Below are 16,909 nucleotides of genomic sequence, written 5' to 3' on the forward strand. Positions count from 1 at the left end.
CTGCCACCGGTGGGTGAGTCGAGTGATGCCCCGGCCAGCGCAAGTGCCCCGACCCCTGCTGCCACGCCCGCGGTCCCCGAAGAGGCGTCCGGTGCGGCGACGCTGAAGCAGGCCGCAGCCACGCCAGGTGCGGCCTTCCAAGTCCCAGCGGCCGCAGCGATGCCCTGCTCGGCCCACCAAGACCCGGTCCCTGCAGCAACGCCCAGTCCGGCCCGCAAAGAACCGGCTGCCACCGCGACCCTCATCCGCGCCGCAGGCGTAACGCTGACCCAGGCCGCCGCCCTGCTAGGCCCGGCCCGCCGAGACCCCACCGCCGCAGCAACGCTCGTCCGCGCCGCAAGTGAGGTGCTGAACCCGGCCGCAGCCACGCCAGGCGCGGCCCGCCAAGCCCCGGCCGCCGCAGCGATGCCCTGCTCGGTTCACCAAGACCCGGTCCCTGCAGCGACGCCCAGCCCAGCCTGCACAGATCCCATCGCAGCTGCGACGCCGATCCAGGCCGCCGCCATACAGGGCGCGGCCCGCCAAGACCAGGCCGCCGCCATGCCGGGCGCGGCCCGCCAAGACCAGGCCGCCGCCATGCCGGGCGCGGCCCGCCAAGACCAGGCCGCCGCCATGCCGGGCGCGGCCCGCCAAGACCAGGCCGCCGCCATGCCGGGCGCGGCCCGCCAAGACCAGGCCGCCGCCATACAGGGCGCGGCCCGCAAAGAGATTGCATCACCGTTTACCCCGGCCTGCAAGGCCAGAGCAGACACCGCTCCCCAGTCCAAAGAGGTCCCTGCTAGGAAGACCCTGATAGGAGAGAACCCCGAATACTGGAAGCTGAAGGCTGACCTAGAGGCCCAGTTCCCACAAGAGATGGTGGATCGGTATCTGCTCCCTCCGCATACCCCCAAGGAGATTCAGGCAACCCCTGCAGCCGCGCCAGAGAGTCCACCGCCCAGACCAGCTGAAGAAAGCCCATCCCCAGCACTGCCACCAAAGGAGTGCCAAGAAGAACTAAGGGGGAGAGGAGGCCAGGAAGCTGAGGAGCTGACTCCGGAGCCACCGGCAGTGGAGCAATACTCAGAGCCGGAGATGTTACCCTATTCACGTTGGGATGAGGAGGACTTGACACCGTCTGCTGACGAAGATCAGCCCAGAAACCTCACCTGGGGCCCTGCAGGCATTGAAGTAACAGCCCGGCAAAACCCAGCCCGCAAGACAAGGCGTCGCAACAGAACAACGCTGTCCCCTGCACCACAGTCTCCAGAGCAGAGAGAAGTCACAGCCAGAGACCTACAAGAACAACGGTTCCTCAGAAGAGCCAAAGCCCAGGTCAGAGGACCCCTTTGCAGAGGACTAGTGAAGGATTTCAATTTGAAAAGTGGATATGGATTCATTGTAGCACCTGGTGTGAAGGAAGGGATATTTGTCAACCGAAGAGATGTGAGCGCTCATCTGCCTAGAGGACACCCTGGCAGAAACCTAAAGATGGGGGATTCAGTACAGTTTACCATGCATCAAGGCGAAAGAGGACTGTACGCGCTTGACGTAGCACTATGTACCAGCAAACCTTACAGCCACCCCATGCTACAGGAAAGAGAAACAGATACAGGAAAGGAAACAGATGAAGATAGAGAAAGCAGAGACAAGGAACCTGCAGATGAGACAACAACAGATGAAGAAAGAGGCCAAGAAAGCAGCAGGTGCCGCAGCCCTACAGGCCCAAGCCCTGGTGAGGAGGAATCTGCCTAAAGTAAGAAGTACAGAAGTTAAAGTTTTGAAAAAGTTTGTTTTGCAACGTTCTCAAGTTCAAGTAATGTGCCCACAAAAACTATTGTGAGAAAACCATAAACCTTAAGGCTATGAACTGGCTTTAACCACAAACTTTTGCATTGTAAAAAGTTACCTCCTTGGTACCAACCACAGGGTCTGCCTGTTGAGGGGCATGGCTCTGCACCAACAAGGGGGCACGCCTGTTTATGGGGCCTGCCCTCCAACACTCGGAAGCGGGTACGCCTGTTTATGGGGCCTACCTTACACCACTCTCCTCAGGAGAGGAAGATTGGAGGAAAGGTCTGGGGAATGTGATGGCCCAGCCCTGGTCACCAAAAGGACCGGCGACCTACCTCCTGGAGGTTTTTGGGTGGGGTTCGGACATGTGGGTGGTTGGTGGTGGAATGGTACCTGGTATGTTTAAATGTAAATAATTGCCCCTGTGTGGGAAAAGTTTGTATTTACCTTTTCTCTTGTCTTTGCAGCCCGAGGACGTGCTGATGATAACTAAGGGGGAATGTGGCGCCCCTGACCTGGTCAGGCACCACAGAGTATTGCACCCATGCGGGAGCAATGCTTCCAGGTAATTTCCAAAGGCCAGGATGAGGTGCACACACAAACATATAGTGACCAGGCCTCCCACATTACCAGAGGGGACCCTTGAGTAGCCAGAAGGAGTTAACTTTCAATTCCCAGCTGGGGGTGTGTTCAGGGGCTGGTTGCTAGGAAGCAGGGCAGAGAGAGAGAGGAAGGAGGGGAGTCTGGAGGAAGAAGTTGAAGTGTGAGGAAGCAGGGCAGAGGAGCTCTAGAGTGTGAGACAGGTCCTGAGGAGTGCAGTAGCTGAAAGCGGGGGAGAAAGGAGTACCGTGGGTCGGCCTGAAAACCATCCAGAGAGAGAAGGGTGGCTGAGTACGGAGATCCCGGTATCCGAGCACACAAGGGGAACTAGATCCCCAGTACAGGCAGCAGATCATCCAGAGCTGCTTAACCTACAGGTGGTGGGGGTACTTCATGCCCTCACCACGACTACACAGCGCTTGAGCCAAGCAGCAATCTCCGGGCCCATAAGGGGACAGGGCCAGAAGCCATCCCACCAAGGCCACGCTGCCGGCAGACGAGCCAGAGAGAGGGGAGCAGGGTGGTAACAGCTTCCCTGGAGGGGTCCTACCACGCTTCAAGCAAAGGATCCTCCTAAAACAGAAAGAGTGCAAGGAAGGCGAGTGGACAGCTACCCTCAGAACGGCCTCCTGGAATTCCTGGTTCCACCTGGTTATCACAGTGTCGCCCGGGCATCTCACCGTGACCTCCAAACAGTGAGTAAACACGTTGAAAGACTTCTTGGACTGTGTTTGAGTCATTCTGCGACCTGTGGTCCCACACACATACACCGGGGCCTGGGGCTTGCCTCACTCTCAGGGGGCTAATATACTGACTGCACCCACCATCAGCCCCAGGCATCCCTTAATCTGCAGTGGCGGTCCCCGCTGACCGCAATACTGAGAGTGGCGTCACGACAATCCTAAAAGAAGGTTCCCTACCTGTGACCAGACTGTTCCATCCACGTGGAGTCCCTGAAGGTACTGCACCGACACATACTAGCGGGGCTTCACACGGTGACATGGAGGGAAAATAATCTGTTGCTGTGGCCAGGTCCTGGTGTCCATGGAAGGACTATTGAGATTGGAGCTGGATACATGTGCTATGCTCATGGTAGCCATCGTCTGGATATGAGGAACTGTGATGCCCTGGCCTATCAGGTCGTCACAGGGTATTGTGCAATCTGCCCTTCTGAAAAGTATCCACTCCTCCTTGGTTACGGGTCCCTGACCTTTGGTGTTGCTAGGAACAGAGCCAGTCAAAACCCTAGGAACACTTTGCACCGTACCCACCAAACACACCATTGGGGGGCCTGAAGGGAATAGGGCCTACTTGGGGGGTTGGTAAGGGAGGGTCAGGAGTGTCAGGAGTCAGTTAGTTAAGCAGTGACTCTCAAGAGCAGAGGTCAGGAGCTGGGCTCCTCAGTTACTAGGTAACAGATGGTGGTCTGGGCCTGGTAGGAGCGGGAACCCCGGTCGCAGGGGATCGTGTCAAGGGGCACGGAACTGCCGAGGAGGGCAGCCGGCGGCCTTGTGCCATCACCGGGCTGGGACCAGGGCACGACGGCGTACGTGGACCCTAGGCCGGGAAATAGCTTCAAGCGTCCTGGTAATTCACCCGAGGACAGAGCCTTCAAGATTCGTTCTCCACCCGCTCCAAAATGGGGGTATTAGCGCAACGAGGGGGATAGGACTTTCCCAATACATAGTCCAGAAAATCCCAAGCGTGAACCCTGAGAGCAAGCTCACCCAGTTAGCCATACTGGTGAGCGGGACCCGACTAGTTTCACACTACAGGGGCCAATCAGTAGAAAGGTGCCAAGTAAAAGGTCACAGGCTAACAAACAACACCAACGGGCACGGGATCCAGGCGTGCTTCTTCCCTGCTGCAGCGGTGCTGAGAACTTTGGTTTACAAGTTGTCGGTGTCAGCGTTATTGGACTGAGTGAGTACGCAAGTGACCCTTACCTCCCTAACAGTATCCCTCCGACAGCATCACAGGGGTTAAACACCTGGCTGCCATCCCATCGCCACCAGGTGCTCCCAACGGCAGCGGTGGTACTCCACTTTACCACACAACATGGGTGACATCACGAACTTTCAATATATAGTCCTCTGTAAATACCCCCCTTTTTGTTTTGAGTGGCCGCACGACCCCCTGGTCCGGAACCCCCTCGAGCCACCGCGGATCCGGATCCGAGCAGCCCGTCTGCTGACGCTGGGCCGGCACAGAACAATCTTGAGGACTATTGTTGCTGGCTGGAGCTGGATACATGTGCTATGGTCGTGGTATCCGACATTTGGAGGGGTATAAGGACTGTGGATGCTCGAAGACCGTGTATGGAAGAAATAAAAATTGTTGTACCGGTAACCTGCCTAGGCGATTAATACACCCGCAACGTCACATCGTCACACCTGGAAAGAAAACCATTCCATCGTATCGAGGTGAGGATAACAACTGAGCTCAGCCTTTATTTTATGAAAGGAAATCATGGAGCCCCGTCCTCCTTGGTTTGTAATGAATTGTCCGCCTCTGTCTGACATAAGGGATCGTCACAGTTTATCGAGCCCCAAGATTATAACGACCTAAAAAAAAAGTGTTTACGTTAACCCGTGATTACTGGCGAATAATTCATGTCTCCGAGTCCCAATTAATTACCTGAACACCTGCAAGTTCACGCCGCTGACTGATGAATTAAAGGAGAAGAATAAAACAAGACGCGTTCCTTATAAATTAGGCTGATTAACCATAAAATCAATTAAAATACAGTTCTAATGTGGAATAATTCATGGTAAAGTGAAGTAGGTATTTAATGTACTGCAGGATACCAAAAGGGTTTTTATAGGGGCACAGAGTTACCCAATATACACATACGATATATGTAGCGCCCCTGAAGCCATCAGGGTGCTACAAGGTACTGCATCCCCACAAGGATGCAGGGCCTACCCCCTTAGGGACCCAGAACCCCATTTCCGGTAACAACAAAAGCACAGGTAATCCCAGTATTCCCCAACATTCCCCTATACAATGGTACCCAGCTAGGGTGGGACCATGGATGGCCACCTAGAGGTGGAGCCAGTCCAGTCCATTAGTTGACCAGGTGGGAGGAGCGGACTGTGGACAGAAAAAACACAGGAAGTCAGTAGTCAGACAGAGTTCAGAGTAGAGGTGTGAAGGTGGAAGCAAAGTGACATCCTGACTCGGGTTGACGGTGAGCTGGTACCCAGGGGAAGTGGTTGCCGGTGGAGTTCGGTGGAGTACTCACGGAATTACGCACCGACGAGGTACAGGACCATAGAACAGGAAAGAGCTTCAAGCCGACCTGTTAACACCTGCACAGCAAAGGGGACCATCAAGGACCTTGCTGACCCTAAAGAATCCAAAGACTCAATAGCAAAGGGAGAACCGGGGATAGGACCAGAGACTCCAACCCCACAGGGTTCACGCTACCGTCAGGTGGACAGAAGTGGACAAAACCACAGAACGGGGACCTATACCACAGGGATCCACTTATCAGAGACTGGTGCAGGGGAAGAAGGTATCAGAGAACCAGAATGCCACTAGGACAAAGGGAACCTGGAGGCGAATCCAGCCTGCCTCGGGCCCCCTGTTACCATGTAAAAAAAATGTGAGTAAACCAGTTGCACTGAACATCTGTGTGGACTCTCTTCTTCCGACACCCACTGCACCATCCACCCGCTGGGGAAATACCCTACATGGACTACCATAATAGCTGCCAACACCTCCAGCCCCAGTAGAGACATTCTGCAGCGGCGGCTCCCTACATTTAGCTGCAACACCGCAAGTGGCATCCCGTGTAAACTTTATTCAACAATCCCCTGCAAATATCCCTATTACAAAAAGGGCCTGGAACCGGGTAACGGCCACCACCGTGAAATTTCCCAGGCGTACACTGCCTGGAACCCATATCCCTGGGTGCGACATATACAGTTGTGACGCCCTGGACAAGCCAGGGGTCACAGGTAATTACACCACCACACCCTACACCCCGGTTAGGCACATCTAAACCAGACATAAAACCCTTGTTGCCTTCCTCCAGGGGCTGATGTTCACACCAGGGGGTGGGCCAGGCGGTTGGTCCCGCCCACCGAGGAGTTCACAGTCCTAGAGGCGGGAAAAGCGGGCAGTTAAGCTAGGGAAGTGAAAGTGGAAGGAGTAAAGCGAAGTGGTAGTAGAGCAACTGACTGATAGCGTCCGGGTGTGTGCCCTGGGCGAGACAGCAAGGTTAGCAGACGGCGGTGACCGTCTGCAGGAGTGGCCTATCGGAGTTGCCGTAAGGACCATGGACGGGCGGTGGCCCGGCGGTACCGGACCGGTACACAAGGAGAAGCCAGCACCATTGGCAGGGGCTTTTCGGACCCCGGCAAGGCTTGGAGTCGCTGTGAATTTGCCGAATCCGTCAGTGAAGGGGACCTCCTGGGTTTCCAAACAACTAAGTCCTGATTGAAGGCAACAGTCCAACCGAGTGAGAGAGACACCGCCACCGCCAAGGCATCAGTTTCTCAGGGCCAGCGCCTGCGGGCAAAAAGGGGCTCCTCCGGCCCATATCCAAGCCGGGGAGTGGGTTACCGGTGGGAACCCATTGGAACCAACAGCAGGACTAGGTGCAGGGAAAGGACAGTCACCGTTAACCTTCCGGGGAAAAGCAACAGCAGCCGTCCGTGGGACCCGTCTTTCCAGCCGTGTGTTTTACCGTGAACTGTGTCATCGTCTCAGGCTGAGTGAGTACCACCGTGCCGTGCGGCACAGCGCTGCCCCCGCGACCCTGCACCTCACCAGGCCCCGCAACCCGCCTGCCATCACCCATCCTTACCCCCATCACTGGGCCCCGGGACAACCAGCCCCTACCCACGGAGGGGAGAACTACCAACTCAGCTGCTCCCTGTCACCGCTCCCGGGATCCCCATACAGAGCAGCGGTGGTGTCACCAAAATCACCACAACCGTGGGTGGCGTCACGGACAATAAATCCCTACAATCAACCCCCTTTTCACTCACGGGCGAGGAGCGCCGCTCGAGTCCCCGGGATCCAGCCCACCGCTCGAGCCACCACCGAGCAGCGGCAGTGGGAGAGCGCAGCGTCCCCTCCTCCGCCCGCGACAACTTGGCGTCACGAACAGGATCCTACCGTTCTACCAACTGGTGGAGGTGCGCCTTGTGTGACCGCCGGAGGTGTCCGGCCGGAAAATTTCAGAAGCCACCATCTTTGGCGCGAAAAGTTCCCGCTCGAGCGTCTCCTCGAGTAGTGGAGGCGCGAAGGCCAAAACCCCGCCCCAATAGAGGAGGAGCCGGAAAGAGGCTAAGGGGGACGGAAACAAGATGTCTGCGCCCGACGAAGCCGCTGGAGGAGCGGCGGACGCAGCCGCAGGAGCACCCGTAAATGGGAATGGGCCTGCCCAGGTCCCGGCCACGTTGGCGGGGGGCGCCGCGGCCCCAGCTCTCGCTCAGGTGATGCCGTTCTCTTTGCCCTATGTGCCCGGAGCTGCCTGGCTACCGCAGTACAATGGGAAACCTGATGCCTTGCAAGTTTTCCGGAAGAAGCTTAGTCCGCTACTGGAATTGTACCCCCTGACTGATAAGCAACGTGCAGCGCTAGTGCTGGGGCAGCTAACCGGCGCGGCTGAGCAGGAGGCGGAGACTTGGACCGAGGGGGACCGGTCCTCTGTAGCCACCATCTTTGAGAAGCTGCAGACCGCGTTTGAGACCTGTACCGGGGCGGAGCTGCGGATGCAGTTCTATCAATGCCGGCAACGGCCCGCAGATAGCATTCGGGATTATGCCCTGCGCCTGCAAACCGCACTCCGCACACTGAAGCGGGTGGACACCATCAACAGTGTGGACAGTAACAAAATGTTAAGTGAGCAGTTTGTGCAGGGGATGAGGTCCTCCGAGGACCGCAAACAGCTTCGGCTGTGGGCCCTGGAACACCCTGATCTGGACTTTGCCGTATTGAAGGAACGGGCCATCAAAGCTTTGCAACCCCCCGCACTCGAAGCTCCTGAGCCAGCCCCGTGGCCGGTGGAGACTGCTCCCGTTGTGGTGGCCCCTACCCCCTCAGCACCTCCAGTGCCTGCTACCCCAAGCGGAATGATGGAAGAGCTTGCTGCTCAAGTTCGCCGCATGGATGGGGACCTCGCTAAGATCCTCGCCGCACTCCAGCCTCCCACCAGATCTCAGGCCCCTTTGAAGATGCAGCTCGCCGACAGCCCTGAGGATGTTCCCTGGATGCAGCGGAGAAGGGCTAATGATTCGCGGAACAGACCCCCGATCTGTTACAAGTGCAGCAAACCCGGCCATTACTTCCGACAGTGCCCGTTAAACGAGCAACCCCTGGGGCCACGGGCCAATCCTCAGGAGTAGAACCCCATGGCCCTCCAGACTGGCGGGACCGGTATATCGGGGCCCGGCCCATCATCCCCGTGGCTGTGGACGGCATACCGGTGATGGCTCTCTTGGACACTGGATCACAGGTAACCACCATACCATACACATTGTATCAACGGTATTGGGGGACAGACGAGCTGGCTCCCCCAGATACTAGTATAACACTGATTGCTGCTGATGGACTCCCATTGACCCAAGTGGGATACAAACAAGTGGCCATGACCGTGGGGCGAGCTGAACTGCAACACCAGGGTATGATTGTGATAATGAATGAACCCAGTGATCATAACCCGAAGATAGTGCTAGGGACCAATGTGATGGAGCACTGTATGAGTGATGTGTTGACCCTACTGCAGCAGCTGGCCGCCACGGCGGCGGGGGGCCGACAGAGAGCTGTGCAGCGTGAGATCCGAGCCTTGATGTAACGCCAACATGTGAACTCGACAGGAGGAGAGATTGGTGGGGTGAGAGTGATGGATGTTGCCCCGTTGATTGTGCCTCCCAGGAGCGAGATGATGATTTGGTGTAGGGCAGCAGTAGGGCCCCAGGGGCGTGACTACCCCGCCATGATAGAGCCCATGCCCTCCGAGCACTGGCCCACAGTAATGGCCGCCCGAGGGGTGGTAGATGTAAAGAAGGGGAGAGTGCCTGTGAGGGTGCTGAACTGTGGGGAGGAAGAAGTCAGGCTTCCCCGGTATGCTACACTTGCCAAGTTGCTCACTCTGGATCCCCACGCCATCCGCGAGACAGTTCCCCCAACCTCACCACCGACTGCCAGCACTCACCCGCCCCAAGGGGAGTCAGATGAGTGGCACCGACAGTTACATGTAGGCACTGACGATACCCCTACACATCACAAAGAAGGGGTATACCGGGTGGTACGGGAGTATGAGCAAGTTTTTAGCAAACACCCCCTAGACTTTGGGCAGATTAAAGGGGTCCAACATCATATCCCCACCGGTGAACACCCCCCTATCAAAGAGAGGTACAGGCCTATTTTCCCTGCACATTACCAATGTGCCAAGGACATGTTGAGGAACATGAAGGAGGCAGGGGTTATCAGGGACAGCTGTAGTCCCTGGGCCGCCCCGTTGGTACTGGTTAAGAAGAAGGACGGCACCATGTGGATGTGTGTGGATTACCGGAAGATTAACCAGATAACGCATAAAGATGCTTACCCACTGCCCCGTATTGAAGAGTCCTTGGCCGCACTGAGAACCGCGAACTACTTCTCTACCCTCGACCTCACCAGCGAGTACTGGCAAGTGGCCGTGGCACCCGAGGACCAGGAGAAAACTGCCTTCACCACCCCAATGGGGCTCTGTGAATTTAATAGTATGCCGTTTGGGCTGTTCAACGCTCCCGGAACCTTCCAACAGCTGATGGAATGCTGTCTGGGGCATCTAAATTTCGAGACCGTCCTGTTATACCTGGATGATGTGATTGTGTACTCCCAGACATATGAAGCCCACCTGGAGCACCTGGCCGAGGTGTTCGCATCCCTTGCCAAATACAGGATGAAGTTGAAGCCCTCCAAGTGTCATCTGCTGAAACCCAGAGTGCAGTACCTGGGGCATGTGGTGGGTGCAGAAGGTGTCAACCCCGACCCCAAGAAGATCACTGCCATCCAAGACTGGCCGAGACCAACCACAGTGAGGGAAGTAAGGCAGTTTCTGGGTCTGGTGGGGTACTACCGTCGCTTCATCAAGGGGTACATGAAGATGGCTGCCCCCGTGCAAGACCTCCTCGTGGGACAGACCAAAGGTGGTAGACCCCTCGGAGCCCCGCTGGTGTGGGAAGAGAGGCATGAGGAATCCTTCCGCCAGCTGAAAGCGGCCTTGACCGGAGAGGAGATCCTAGCGTATCCTGATTACAGCCACCCATTCATCCTCTACACCGATGCCAGCAATGTGGGCTTGGGGGCAGTCTTATCCCAGGTCCAAGACGGGAAGGAAAAAGTGATTGCTTATGCTAGCCGAAAGCTCTGACCGACTGAAAGGAATCCCGAGAATTACAGCTCTTTCAAGCTTGAGCTCCTGGCGCTGGTGTGGGCTATCACCGAGCGGTTCCGCCATTACCTGGCCGCAGCAAAATTCACCGCTTTCACGGATAACAATCCACTGACCCACCTGGACACGGCCAAGTTGGGCGCGTTAGAACAGCGATGGGTGGCCAGGCTAGCCAACTACGACTTCACCATCAAAAACAGGGCCGGTCGTGCCAACGTTAATGCTGATGCACTCTCTCGGATGCCCCACTTGTCGGAAGAAGGGTGCGAGGATGACGACCTCGAAGAGATCGAGTTGCCTGCATTTCACCAGCCACCGAAGGTGAGAAGGTGCACGTCCACCAACAACGGGTGAACCTGGACCCGCTGTCCAGTCAGGAGTGGCAGGAAGCTCAAAACCAGGCGCCCGCTGTCCGCCTAGTCAAGATTCTGGTGGAGCAAGGCGCTGCTGGAATAGACCCTGCCGCCCCAGCTGAAGCCCAATGCCTGTGGAAAGAACGGACCCGGCTGTATCTACACCAAGGGAAGTTGTACCGTGAGCTGATTAACCCAAAGACTCATGAGAAAATCCGCCAGTTGGTGATTCCCCAAGCTAATGTGCCCACCGTTTTACAAGCGTACCATGATGGTGCCGGACACTTCGGATGGAAGAAACTGGAAATGCTGTTGAGAGAGCGGTTCTATTGGAGCGGGATGCGGGAGTCTGTAGAGGCCTGGTGCCGAGGGTGCGGCCCGTACACGCTGAGAAGGAAGGATGAGGCCAGCCAGAAGGCACCCCTACACCCGATCGTTACACATCAACCGCTGGAGCTGGTCGCCCTGGACCATGTAAAGCTCACCCCCAGCCAAAGTGGGTACACCTACGCTCTCACCATAGTAGATCACTATTCAAGGTTTATGGTGGTTGTTCCAGTCAAAGACCTAACTGGCCGTACCACCGCTAGAGCGTTCCAGGCTTATTTCTGTCGACCACATGGATACCCTGAGAAGGTGCTTACTGACCAAGGCCCGGCCTTTGAAGCGGAGGTGTTCCATGAGTTTTGTCAGCTGTACGGCTGCAAGAAGTTCCGGACCACGCCTTACCATGCCCAAACCAACGGCATGTGTGAGAAGATGAACCACTTAGTCCTTGGCCTCCTCAAGACGTTGCCGCTAGACGAGCAGAACCTGTGGCCGTAGAAGCTACCTGACTTGGTCGATATGTACAACAATATCCCTTCCAGCTCAACGAAGTGCACCCCAGCATACCTGATGAGGGCTCGCCCCGGCCGACTGCCGGTGGACCTGGTGCACCCCAGCATACCTGATGAGGGCTCGCCCCGGCCGACTGCCGGTGGACCTGGAAATGGGATTGGAAGCCCCAGAAGCACTCCCTTCGACAGCTGAATGGGACACCCGGCGGAGGGTGCAGTACCGACAGATTCAGGAATATGTTGAGAAGAACTTGAGTCGGAGTCGGGAACAACAGGAGCGGCGCTTCAACCAGAAGGCGTCTGCTGGCCCTTTCCAGCCCGGAGATGTAGTGTTGAAGCGGAAGAGGAGGACCCACAAGTTGGATGATCAATGGGAGCAAACCCCATATGTCATACAGCCCACAGGATGGGAAGATGGGAAGGCTTACCAGATCAGTCGAGACCAAGGGGGCACGTTGGCTACGGTTTCCCGGGACCATCTAAAGAGGTGCCCACCAGCATTGAGGGCAGTGGCTGAAGTTCCGATTCCTAAACCGGCAGAGAGGGCAAAAGAGGTAATCCACACTGTGATGGGTGACTTCCCAGCGGACTGGCCTACACAGAACGGCGCGGTGATTCTTCCAGTGATACTGTTCCCACAACCCGTGGATGAAGAAGTGATGGAGGCGGTCAACCGTGAGCCAGTGCCAGTGCCCAGGGATGAACCTGTGCCCAGCTCCCCTATGCCTCCGCCTGCCCCACACGATGACAGGGAAGAGGAACTGATTGTCCCCTCTCCCCCGCTGCTTGTCACCACTGACACCGGACCCCGGAGGTCCACTCGTCCCAACCTAGGTAGACCCCCACTTAGGTACAGGGAAACTGTTCTTTAAAAGGGGGGGGGGGAAGAGCATGTGTGTTGTAAAGTTTTGAAAGTTTGAAAATGATAAGTGAATGAAACCGAAGAAAGTTACCTGATAGTCTACTGCTGATTAAAACCGGTCGTTGCCGGCACCGTTGTCCCCGTGGGGACCGTTCAAAAAGTTGCATAAAGGACTCTTTATGAACAGGCCCGAGAACTTGCAGGGCAACCACAAACGTTAGTGGAATGTAAATAATGTGTTGTTGCAGCTTCCACCGTTGCCGCCTCCGGAGAGGCAGATTGGAGGAAGGGCCCGCAGTGGAGCAGGCTGGGGCCCAGCCACCACCGGAACCGGTGGCAATCCTCTGGGGGTTTCAGGGGTTCCCCATGGATGTGGGTCCCCTGAAAAGGACAGAACCCGCTCGGGCAATTTGTGCAGGACTGGGGTCAAGGGGTGCTGCCTGTTTGCTTAGGGGCAGCATCAGGGCCAGGTTGCTTGGGTGGGAGAGAGCGGAAGCCGTAACCGTTGAAACCGTTTAAGTAAGAGTACCTCCCGATGTGGGAAGAAGTTATTATAATTGTATGTGTGTTACCGTTGTTTTTATATTTTTGCAGTTAAAAAGAAAAATAAAACCGGTGATGGACGGGCAGCCCGCGGACGGTCTGCATTTTGCTAAGGGGGAATGTGACGCCCTGGACAAGCCAGGGGTCACAGGTAATTACACCACCACACCCTACACCCCGGTTAGGCACATCTAAGCCAGACACAAAACCCTTGTTGCCTTCCTCCAGGGGCTTATGTCCACACCAGGGGGTGGGCCAGGCGGTTGGTCCCGCCCACCGAGGAGTTCACAGTCCTGGAGGCGGGAAAAGCGGGCAGTTAAGCTAGGGAAGTGAAAGTGGAAGGAGTAAAGCGAAGTGGTAGTAGAGCAACTGACTGATAGCGTCCGGTTGTGTGCCCCGGGCGAGACAGCAAGGTTAGCAGACAGCGGTGACCATCTGCAGGAGTGACCTATCGGAGTTGCCGTAAGGACCGTGGACGGACGGTGGCCCGGCGGTACCGGACCGGTACACAAGGAGAAGCCAGCACCATTGGCAGGGGCTTTTTGGACCCCTGCAAGGCTTGGAGTCGCTGTGAATTTGCCGAATCCGTCAGTGAAGGGGACCTCCTGGGTTTCCAAACAACTAAGTCCCGATTGAAGGCAACAGTCAAACCGAGTGAGAGAGACACCGCCACCGCCAAGGCATCAGTTTCTCAGGGCCAGCGCCTGCGGGCAAAAAGGGGCTCCTCCGGCCCATATCCAAGCCGGGGAGCGGGTTACCGGTGGGAACCCATTGGAACCAACAGCAGGACTAGGTGCAGGGAAAGGACAGTCACCGTTAACCTTCCGGTGAAAAGCAACAGCAGCCGTCCGTGGGACCCGTCTTTCCAGCCGTGTGTTTTACCGTGAACTGTGTCATCGTCTTAGGCTGAGTGAGTACCACCGTGCCGTGCGGCACAGCGCTGCCACCGCGACCCTGCACCTCACCAGGCCCCGCAACCCGCCTGCCATCACCCATCCTTACCCCCATCACTGGGCCCCGGGACAACCAACCCCTACCCACAGAGGGGAGAACTACCAACTCAGCTGCTCCCTGTCACCGCTCCCGGGATCCCCATACAGAGCAGCGGTGGTGTCACCAAAATCACCACAACCGTGGGTGGCGTCACGGACAATAAATCCCTACAATCAACCCCCTTTTCACTCACGGGCGAGGAGCGCCGCTCGAGTCCCCGGGATCCGGCCCACCGCTCGAGCCACCACCGAGCAGTGGCAGCCGCAGCAGCGGCCGGACCCGAGCAGTGGGAGAGCGCAGCGTCCCCTCCTCCGCCCGCGACACAGTCATGGCGAAAAGTGTTGTTACCCTTTTTGTTAGTATTTTCTCAGAAAATTATTGTAGTTACACGTTTTGTTATATATGTTTATTTTCTGTGTATTGGAACAACACAAAAAAAAGCCAAATTGTACATAATTTCACACAAACCCCAAATATGGGGTGAACCAAATTGTTGTTCCCCTCAACTTAATATTTGGCTGGACCCCCTTTTGAATAAATACCTGCGATCAATCGCTCCCTATACCCGTCCACAAGCTTCTTCCTCCTCTCATCTGGTATCTTGGACTCTTTTTTGTAATCTGCTCCAGGTCTCTCATATCTGAAGATGTCTTCTTTTTCTCCCAACAGCAATTTTCAGATCTCTCCACAGGTGTGAATGGGATTTAGATCCGGACTCATTACTGCCACTTCAGAACTCTCCAGCACTTTGTTTCCATCCATTTCTGGTGCTTTTTGGGATCATTGTCTTGGTGGAAGACCCATGACCTAGGACGCAAACCAAACTCTCTGACACTCGGCACTATAATGCTATTATGCGCAAGAGGAGAACAAGGGGTTAGTGGGTCCACTGGACCGATGGTACCTTTCTGTGGCCTGGAGGAGCGAACTAGAATGGCTACTGAGAGTTAACTAAAGCCACTGGAGGTGGCGATAAACACACACACTGGTAGGTAGCCGACAGAGGGAAGCTCTGGGGGATCAATGGTACCTCGGCAGCTGGCGCCACAGACACAGTGTCTGGATGTAGAAGCAGCAGCAGTAGATCTGTAGATCTCGTAGAAGCAGCCAGTGTGGATATTTGTGGCAGCAGCTGCGGATATCGTAGGAGCGGTCGGAGAGAATGCTTGCAGTAGCGGCAGCAGATATCATGAAAGCAACCAGCGTGGATAGTTGCAGCAGCAAATATCATGGAAGCGGCTAGTGTGGATAGTTGCTGCAGCCACAGACTTGTCATGCACTGAAACACAGATAGGAATCAGCAACAGCACAGTAATAGCAGTGGCAGCACAAAGGGACCTGAGAACTAACAACGTATAGAACTCATTGCCCAGGCACCTCCCTTAAGGGGAAGGTGCCTTAAATACCTGATGCCTCACAGCCATCCTGAGAGGCACTTGCGGGTCAGGGCGTACTGGCCCTTTAAGAAAAGGACCATTTCCACGTTGTGCACACCCTACGGGCACTCCCAGGAGGCCTGTGCGGCGTGCACAGGCCCCAGGAGACAGCAGCAGGGAACAGGGACAGAGCAGTCACCTCTGGGCAGCCAGGAAGGTGAGAGTGTGAATATCCCCACCAGGAGAGGAGTGCAGGACAGCACGGGGAACGGGGATGCTTGTACGGGTGTTACAGTAGCCCCCCCCCCCCTTACACCCTTTCTTTTCCAGGAAGGAGAAGAGGGGCATTAATATTCTCCCTTGGCTCCCATGACCTCTCCTCAGGGTCAAACCCCTCCCGGTCCACTAAGATGTAGGTTTTATCTTGGACCCTTTTTGACAGTAAGGATGGGTTTTACCTCAAAGATGTCTTCATCACCAACTGGAGGCATCGAGGTACCTGGATCCCTGTTGTAATAGCTCAGGATCATGAGCTTGAGGAGTGACACATGGAACGAGTTGAGAATACAAAGAGAGGCAGGGAGCTTCAACTTGTAAAGGCCCCTTTACACACTGCAACATTGCAAACGACATCACTGTAACGTCACCGGTTTTGTGACGTAATAGCGACCTCCCCAGCGACATTGCAGTGTGTGAAAGACATCAGCGACCTGGCCCCTGCTGTGAGGTTGCTGATCACTACACATCTCTCAGGACCATTCTTTGGTCCTTTGTTTCCCGCTGTGCAGCATGATTGCTAGAAAGTCTCAGTGTGTAAAGGGGCCTTTACAGCGACTTCGTTAGCGACTTCCCTTTCAAAAAGCTGCTTTACAACATCCCCAATGACTAGCTAGGTCATTCTGCAGGTCCGGATCGCTGTTGCGTCGTTTTCCAGGTTTGCCTGTTTGACAGCTTACCAGCGACTCACCAGAGACTTTGTTGCGTTCCCGGCCAGGTTGGGATCGCTGGTGGGATCGCTAGAAAGTCTCAGTGTGTAAAAGGGGCCTGAGACTGATGTATCTGGAAGAGAGTTATCCCTTGTCTCCGGGGCAGAACGAGGATCAAGGTGTCTCTTGTCCATGTGACTCTTCATACAGATAGATGATTGCTCAAGGGAGGATTTGGTCTCTGCCAGATAT

Source organism: Anomaloglossus baeobatrachus, chromosome 1, assembly GCF_048569485.1.
Source record: "Anomaloglossus baeobatrachus isolate aAnoBae1 chromosome 1, aAnoBae1.hap1, whole genome shotgun sequence".
Classification (NCBI taxonomy): domain Eukaryota; kingdom Metazoa; phylum Chordata; class Amphibia; order Anura; family Aromobatidae; genus Anomaloglossus; species Anomaloglossus baeobatrachus.